Here is a 9223-nt window from a genome sequence, read left to right as displayed (position 1 = left end):
TCCTGAAACCATCCCCCGCTCTGGTCCATGGAAAAATTGTCTTCCATGAAAACGGTCCCTGGTGCCAAAAAGGTGGGAGACCACCTAGAGGTCCACAGACCACATTTTTGAGAAGAGCTGCTGTCTAGTATTTTATTGTAGAAATGTGCCACAATTAATCGTTACTATTGTCAGACACTTGGAATATTCTGTTTTCAGGTATTACATATAGAAGTGATAAGATTATCTTTGAACATTTCTCTGAGTCACACATGTGCAGGCATTTGTGTTGAATATGCTTAGGAGTAAAGTTGCTGGCTCATAGGGTATATGTACATTCAAGTGTAGTAAATTATGCCAGACGGTTTTCCAAAGTGGATGCATTGCTTCACACTCCCACAAGCAGTATCTGAGTCTTAGAGGATTTGAATTGAGATGCGTCTTGTTGCAAAGCCCAAGCTCTAAACACTGAAAGATTTTGTTTTTTTAAATAAGATTGATAGTTGCTCATGGTAAAAATTCAAACAGTATAGAAGAGTTTAAAGTGAAAAGTAACACAGAAACAAGGACACTACTATATAAGGATTCATGTACAAGGATGATAGTAGTAGCTCAGTTTGCAGTGGTAAAAAAGGGAAAAAATTAACGGCCATCAGTATTTAATGGTATATCCATATTACTGACTATAGGCTATTAAAAAGGAAGAATTAGGCCTATACCAGAAGACTTGGAGGCATTCCCCAAAGTATTGTTAAATGGGAAAGATAAAATGCTGAGAAGTATATATAATATGACCTCATTTTTATAAAACAAATTAAAAAAACAGCCTATACATGTATGGATAGGTTTGTATGTGAATAACTGGACATGATTAAAGGAGCTGACGGTCACACACCAAGCTGTTAATTATGTTTAGGGATGGTGCAAAAAAAATGTGAATAAAGGTGTCCATGATAGTGCTCACTTTGGGAGCACATATACTAAAATTGGAATGATACAGAGAAGATTAGCATGGCTCCTATGCAAGGGTGACATGCAAATTCGTGAAGTATTGTGTATTTTGTTTCCACTTTCTAATGCTCACCGGTGGGAAAACTGAAGCTCTGATAACCGAAGTGACTTACCCAATTGAGGGCTCTTCCAGCTTCACACTCCATCTCCAATTCCTCATCTAAAAAAGAAAAAGTTGTCCATGATTAAAACAGCATGTATGAGATCCCATCTTTGTAAAAGTGTGTGTGTGTGTGTGTGTGTGTGTGTGTGTGTGTGTGTCTGTGAATGCATATAGTCACTGTCTGTTTTCTGTTGCAATAGCTGAATACCTGAGAGTGGGTAATTTAAAAAGAAAAGGAATTTATTTCTTACAGTTCTGGAGGCGGGGAAGTTCAAGGTCAAGAGGCCACATCTGTGAGGGCCTTTTTGCTATGTTATAACATGGCAGAGGGCATCACATGGTGAGAGGGCAAGAGCATGCCAAACTGGCTTTTATAACAGACCCACTCTTGTGATAACTAATCCATTCATGGATTAATGGATTAATCCATTTGTGAGAGTGGAGCTCTCATGACCCAATCACCTCTTACAGGCTTCACCTCTTAATACTGTTACATTGGGGATTAAATTTCAATGTGAGTTTCAGAGAGGACACACATTCAAACCGCATCAATCACCAAAATGTAATTTGTGGTCATCTCTGGGTGTTTTCTTTTTTGTTTTCTCCCTTAAATTTTTATTTATCATTACATTTTTTAAAGAATAAACGTATGCTACTAGGGCAAAGACAGATTTTTAAATGGTGCTGGGCATACTGACTAGCTATCTGCAAAAATATAAAATAACATCCAATCTTCACACCATACACAGGAATCAACTCTAAATGGATCAAGGATCTAAATGTAAAATATAAAACCATACAAATAATAAAAGAAAATACGAACAAATTTCCCTTTTTAATCTTGGTGTGGGAAAAGGCTCATTAACTATAACTCAAAAGCTAGAGGCAATAAAAGAAAAATATTGATAAATTTGCCTACATAAAAAATTGTGTGGCAGAAAGCCCCATCAAAATCAAAGTCAAAAAACAACAAACAAACTGGAAGCGAATATGTGCAACATGTATCACAGATGAAGGGCTAGAATTGTGACTATACAAAGAAATCTTCAAAATCGATGAACAAAGTTCCAAATACCCAATAGAAAAATGGAGAGATCCATGAACAGACAATTATCTATCTGTCTTTCTATCATCTATAAATGGCCCTTTAAGCTTCCAACCTCACATATAATCAGAGAAATGCAAATTAAACCAACACCAAGATATCATTTCTCCCCATCAGATCAGCAAAAATTTAAAAGTATGACAGTACATTCCATTGGCAAGTCTGTTGTTGCCCAACCATGTTCATTTGCCCACTGCCCAAGAATAAGTCAATATGCTGAGTCAGTAGGTTTACGGCTGAGAAAGTCTTTATTCCGCATAGTGCTAAGTGGGGAGACAGGAGAAATTTCTCAAATCAGCCTCCTCGAGAACTTGGGAGACAGGGTTTTAAGGATAGTTTGACAGGCAAGGGATTAGGCAATTAGGTTGTTAATGGGGGCAAAATTATAAGGGTGTAGGAATCATCTTCTTATGTTGCTCCAGTCCCTGGGGTCACAATTCCAGTTGAGTCAGTTTCTTGGTATGGGCTGCTGGTCTGGTGGGCCAATCCATCCACTGGAATTCGGGGCCTGGAAGATATCTTAAAAACTTCCTTTAGGTTTTGAAAAGGTGATGTCATTGATGGAAAAAGTTAAGAATCTTTATGGACACCAGCTATAGGGAGAATTGAGAGTCTTTATGACCACCAGCTGTGTGGCTCCTGAGTGGCAATTACAGGGGGACAGTTACTAATTAATATCATTATTTTTAGCTAGACCTGTGCATTATTTTTAGCTAGGCCCTCATCACAGTTCTCGCCTTTCACCCTGTGATTGAAGGGTGGTTTCAAGTCCATGGTTATATAAATAAATAATTGAATTCATACACAGGGAAAAGGGAACACACTTTCTCACAGTAGAATGCCAATTAATAAATGTAGAAGTAATGATGGAAATAGAAAATCACCATTTGGCAAGTATCACAATAATTGTCTTAAGCAAGAATTATCAAAGCATTAATGGGCAAAGTATGATGAGAAACAGGATATTTTCATAGACTCAAATTCTCTCCCCACAACTATTAATTAATTACAAAAGGAAAAGCGGTAACTTTACAGTGGAGAAACTCAGCAGACCAAGCAATCAAAGTTAGCATAACCAGTAATGAGACATATTGACATCGTGTGCCTTCTAATGGGATCAGCGAAAGGGCATTAATTCTGTGGTTTTCTTCCCTAAAATGCATAACCCATATGTAATCATGCGAAAACATCAGACAAACCCAAACTGAGAAGCATTCTGCAAAATAGCCATTACTTTTCAAAAGTATCAAGGTTATGAGAAACAAAGACAGATCGAGGAACTGTCCCAGACTAGAGGAGACCAGGGAAATGTCACAGCTAAATGTGGGATCTTGAATTGAATCTTGGGCCAGAAAACAAGCTGTAGTGGGGCAATTGACAACTTTTACAAGGTCTGTAAGATTAGTCAATAGCATCATATCAATGTTAATTTCCTGGGTTTGATAATTGTATGAGATTGCCAGATATTAATATTTGGGGAAGCTAGGGGGCAGGTATATAGGAATTCTTGTACTATCTTTGCAACTTTTTTGTCAATCTGAGATTATTTCAAAATAAAAAGTTAAAATATGAAGAAAGAATAAACATATATTGCTTATATAATCAGAAAAAATTGCTCAAGGAGAGAATTGAAAAAAAGAAAAAACATAAGAAACCCTGATTTTTTAATTGTGAAAATAGGCCAAAATAGAAATAAACCTCCAACACTGAAAAGTAAAATCTCCTTTACTTTCCCTCACCCCCAGTTCCATTCCCCAGAGAAGTAACCACTGTTACCATTTTCTTGTTTATCCTTCCAGAAGTTTTTGCTTTGTATAAAAGCATGCAGTGTGGGCATGCCACTTTTAGCCACACACACACACACACACACACACACACACACACACACACACACACAGATGAGATCACATTATTCATATTATTCTGCTTCTAATTTTTTTCACTGAACAGTATATTTTGGCTACATATTAGCCCACAGATCTATAGATGAACCTCTTTCTTTCATCATTTGGTTGAATCTTTATCAGTTGACCAGTTCCTGTTGATTGCCATATTTTTTTTTGCTGAAAAAGTAATTATTATTATTATTTTATTTCAGAATATTGTGGGTGTACAAATGTTTTGTTTACATAAATTGCTTTTGTACTGTTTGAGTCAAAGTTAGAAGGGTGCCCATCACCCAGATAGTGTGCATTGTACCTATTAGGTGTGAATTTACCCATCCCCTCCTCCCCCTCCCACCTGCTTGATTTCCAATGAATGTTATTTCCATATGTGCACATATATAAGTGTTGATTGATTAGTTCCAATTTAATGGTGAGTACATGTAGTGTTTGTTTTTCCATTCTTGTGATATTTCACTTAGAAGAATGGTCTCCAGTTCCATCCCAGTTAATATAAGAGGTATTACTTCACCATTTTTTATGGCTGAATAGTACTCCATGGTATACACATACCACATTTTATTAATCCACTCATGTATTGATGGGCACTTGGGTTGTTTCCACATCTTTGCAATTGTGAATTGTTCTGCTAGAAACATTCGGGTGCAGGTATCTTTTTTTATAGAATGTCTTTTATTCCTTTGTGTAAATACCCAGTAGTTGGACTGCTAGATCAAATGGTAGTTCTACTTTTAGTTCTTTGAGGTATCTCCATACTACTTTCCATAGAGGTTTTACTAGTTTGCAGTCCCGCCAACAGTGTATGAGTGTTCCTATCTCTCTTCATCCACGCCAACATTTGTTGTTTTGGGACTTTTTGATAAAAGCCATTCTCACTGGAGTTAAGCAGTATCTCATTGTGGTTTTGATTTGCATTTCCCTGATGATGTTGGCCATTAGACTATCTTCTTTTGAAAAGTTTCTGTTCATGTCTTTTGCCCACTTTTTAATGGGATTATTTGATTTTCTTGCTGATTTGCTTGAGTTCTTTATAGATTCTAGTTATCAGCCCTTTATTGGATGTATAGCATGCAAATATTTTATCCCATTCTGTAGGTTGTCTATTTGTTGTAATGATTGTTTCCTGGGCTGTGCAGAAGCTTTTTAATTTGATCAGGTCCCATTTATTTATTTTTGTTGTTGCTGTGATTGCTTTTGGGGTCTTCTTCATAAATTCTTTGCCTAGGCTGATGTCTATAAGAGGTTTTCCAACATTTTCTTCCAGAATTCTTATAGTTTCACACCTCAGATTTAAGTCTGTTATCCATCGTGAGTTGATTTTTGAGAGTGGTGAGAGGTGCAGATCACGTTCCTACATATGGCCAATCCAGCACCATTTATTGAATAGGGATTCTTTTACCCAGTGCCTGTTTTTGTGTGCTTTGTCAAAGATCAGATGGCTATATTAGGATGGTTTTTTTTTTTTTTGAGACAGAGTCTCGCTTTGTTGCCCGGGTTAGAGTGAGTGCCATGGCATCAGCCTAGCTCACAGCAACCTCAGACTCTTGGGCTTAAGTGATCCTACTGCCTCAGCCTCCCGAGTAGCTGGGACTACAGGCATGCGCCACTATGCCCGGCTAATTTTTTCTATATATATTTTTAGTTGTCCATATAATTTCTTTCTATTTTTAGTAGAGATAGGGTCTCGCTCTTGCTCAGGCTGGTCTCGAACTCCTGACCTCGAGCGATCCACCCGCCTTGGCCTCCCAAAGTGCTAGGATTACAGGCGTGAGCCACCATGCCCGGCCTATTAGGATGATTTTAATGTCTGAGTTCTCTTTTCTGATCCACTGGTCTGTGTCTCTGTTCTTGCACCAGTACCATGCTGTTTTGGTTACTAAAGCCTTGTAGTATAGCTTGAAGTTTGGTCAATTGATGCCTCCCAATTTATTCTTTTTGCTTAAGATTGCTTTGGCTGTATGGGGTCTTCTCTGGTTCCATACAAAACATAGAATTATTTTTTCTGGATCTGTGAAAATGATTGAATCTGTAGATCACTTTGGGTAGTATAGACATTTTAACAACATTGATTCTGCTGACCCGTGAGCATGGTATGTTTTTCCATTTGTTTATGTCTTCTACTATTTCCTCCCTCAGTGTTTCATAGTTCTCCCTGTAGAAGTCTTTCATCTCCTTAGTTAAATATATTCCTAGGTATTTTATTTTCTTTTTTGGTATTGTGAAAGGTATTGAGTCTTTGATTTGGTTGTCAGCTTGATTATTATTGGCGTATAGGAATGCTACTGATTATTTTACATTGATTTTGTAACCTCAGACTTTGCTGAATTTATTTATCAATTCCAGGAATCTCTTGGCAGAATCTTTGGGCTCTTCTAAATATAAGATCATACCTTCAACAAAGAGTGATAGTTTGACCTTTTCTGCCTGTGTTTGGATACCCTTGATTTCCTTCTCTTGTCTGATTGCTCTGGCTAGGACTTCCAGCAGTATGACAGCCATTTAGATTGGGTCCTGTTTTTCACTGTTACAAGAAATGCTACAGCGAACACCCTTGTCCATGCTTCTTTGTGCAAATGTGCAAGGGTATCTCAAGAAGGAAGTTCTTCTTCATATGGGGTTAAAATTACCTTCCTTCTTCATACTCTGGCTAGACAGTAAGAAAATCTGCATTAGACCACAGTGGAGTCTGGTCCATGTGGGAAAATGAGCTTAATTTGGAAAGCAGGGGGCCTGGACCCCCTGATCCATGCTAGAATACCGTGTCCAGTGGCCAGAACAGTTATGTGGCATAGATGGAATGTGTTTATCCCATGAATGGGGAGATAAATTTTTACTGCCCAGCTCTGCATTTTCAATATTATTTATCAGTCACCCCACATTTCCGTCATTCAAACTTTCCTCTTAACAAACACTTCTATCATGCTTAATATGTGCCAGTTGCTGTTTGAAATGTTTTGCAAATGTTAACTCATTTCATCCTCATAGCATTCCTATGTACACAGTACTATCACTATGGCCATTTTTCAGATGAGGAAACTGAGGCACCTGGATGTTAAGTAACATATCCAAAGATACATAGTTAGTAGCTCTGGGGTCATCCCACTCTTCCTCCTTCATGAGTTATTTTCTTCTAGTGCACGTATCACAAAGTAGAGGGTTAGGCCCACATCCCCTCAACACCCCCTGTCATTTGTCTGGCAGCTACTTTTCCCTGCTGCTCCCATGGGCCAAAAGTCAGTTTGCTGTTGGTCTCCTCCAGAAATCCAGCCCTGAAGTCGACTCTGAAAGAGGATAAACAGATGCTGAATGAAGGGAAGACACACATTCCTATACTGTCCTCCCATTTATCCTCCCTAACATAACTACCAGGGTTGTACAGATTTTGCAGAAGGGTTAGGGGTAACTGAAAAAGAAACTTAAAGTATGGGGACTTTAAAAAAAAAAAAGTCTACTAGTCATATCCAGTCCTTAGACCAAGAGAAAATCACCAGGGAGTTAGGTCCATCATGGAAAGAGCCCTTATGCCCTTCTTCCTTGAATTCAACTTCATCTTCCTTCTCTTCTTTCAACCCACCAAGTGAAGCTCTGCCCACCCCATACTCATGAGCTTAGTCTTGCCCCAGGCCCCATCTCTGTCACTGGCAGCACGTTTGCCCAGGTCTTAGTTACTCAGCCTGGCGCATTGTTCTGAGCCTTCCAACAAGACAGGTTAGGGTAGACTTTGGCATTCCAGATGTCATCCCTTTCCAGAGGTCTCCATCAGTAGCAGTCACAGAGAGACATGCTTTCTTGTTTTTCCTGGTATCCAGTGGGTAACAGTTGGATGAAAACACAGATACGCACGTATCTCTCTTCAGGCTAAACAACAGATTCTCAGAGAGAGGGCAGTCTCAATCCACATGGAAGAAAAGAAACCTTTTCCCAACTTCTCCAGCTCACAGGGGTGATGGCACCTTGCATAGTTCTGCAAAGCAGTGCCCCTTTCCCTTTATTTACCTTCCCACTTTCAGGGCATGAGAAATAGACTCATAATGGAATAACAATAATGAGTAAGATTTAGTGAGCACCTGCTATAGGTAAGGCTGTGGATGTTCTCGCTGAAGCCTTATAACAGCCCCATGATGTAAGAATGATTATAATTCTGTCTCAAAGATGAGGAAACCGAGGCACACTATCTTGATGAAGGTCACACAGCTGGTAAGTGGGTGATCAGGGATTTAAACTGGGCAGTCAAGTGTCCAGAGCCTGTGTACTTTCTATGACACCATAGAATTATAGGTTGTTAGCAGTTTCCTGGGACAGAATTAAAAAAAAAAAAGAAAGAAAAAAGAAGAATGATAAGTGGTGAAGTTGAGATTTGAACTCAGAGAGTTTGACTCACAAGCCCAAGCTCCCATAAGTTAGGCGCCTGTAAGGGCAGCCGCTTACATACACAAAAGGCTGGCTTTGGAATCACTGCACAGTATTGCTTTAAGTTGCCAGATGAGGCCTTTCCCTCTCACTGTCTTGTGAGCAGAAGAGAGGCAATGTAAATGTTTATGCTCTTCTAGTACAAACAAACCCCTAGGGATGCTCTCATGATGGGCATACTTCTGAAACTGTCTAGATTGAGAGCAGATGAAAGACTGCTGGGGTTTTCATTGTTTTGCTTGGTTTGGTTTAGCATTTCTTCCTGTGGCTCTAAGCAGAGGATCTGGATTTTATCTTGGGGAAAACTTGCCCTTTCTCTGGGACAGACCACTTCGTTGAGGCCTCTTAGTAAGTTACCTACCTGCCAGTGCTGTGGAATGGTGGTGGAAAAATGGAAAAGCAGATGCTTCAGACTGGGGTTTTATGTATTCTATTTAATAATGGCAAAGGTGGGGTCCACCGGGTTTTGCTTCGGCTGGCTGGATCTGGGAATGAGGTACAAAGAACATGGTTTTTGGCCAACACCAAGGGACATGGAGGCCACTCTCAATAGATGTTGGCCATCTGTTTGGGGGTGATTTGATCAACCTAAGAAATAGCAGAGTTGGATATGCCCCTCCTGCCTTTTACTCCCTGCCTGCCGAATGGGGTGGGGTAGGATCAGTGCTGGAGATAGTGGCTTGCTCCAAAATCTCCCGTAATGTGTCTTTG

General features: G+C 39.4%; 1 non-coding gene across 1 annotated transcript; it reads left to right on the top strand.

Moving 5' to 3' along the window:
• Positions 1-935: 935 nt before the first annotated feature.
• Positions 936-1042, top strand: LOC123628947. The gene has a single exon (XR_006731826.1). It is a non-coding gene; the product is annotated as a U6 spliceosomal RNA (small nuclear RNA).
• Positions 1043-9223: the final 8181 nt, after the last annotated feature.

Source organism: Lemur catta, chromosome X (genome assembly GCF_020740605.2).
Source record: "Lemur catta isolate mLemCat1 chromosome X, mLemCat1.pri, whole genome shotgun sequence".
NCBI classification, from domain to species: domain Eukaryota; kingdom Metazoa; phylum Chordata; class Mammalia; order Primates; family Lemuridae; genus Lemur; species Lemur catta.
Note: the sequence above shows the minus strand (reverse complement) of the source record. Positions and strands in the feature narration are given on the sequence as shown.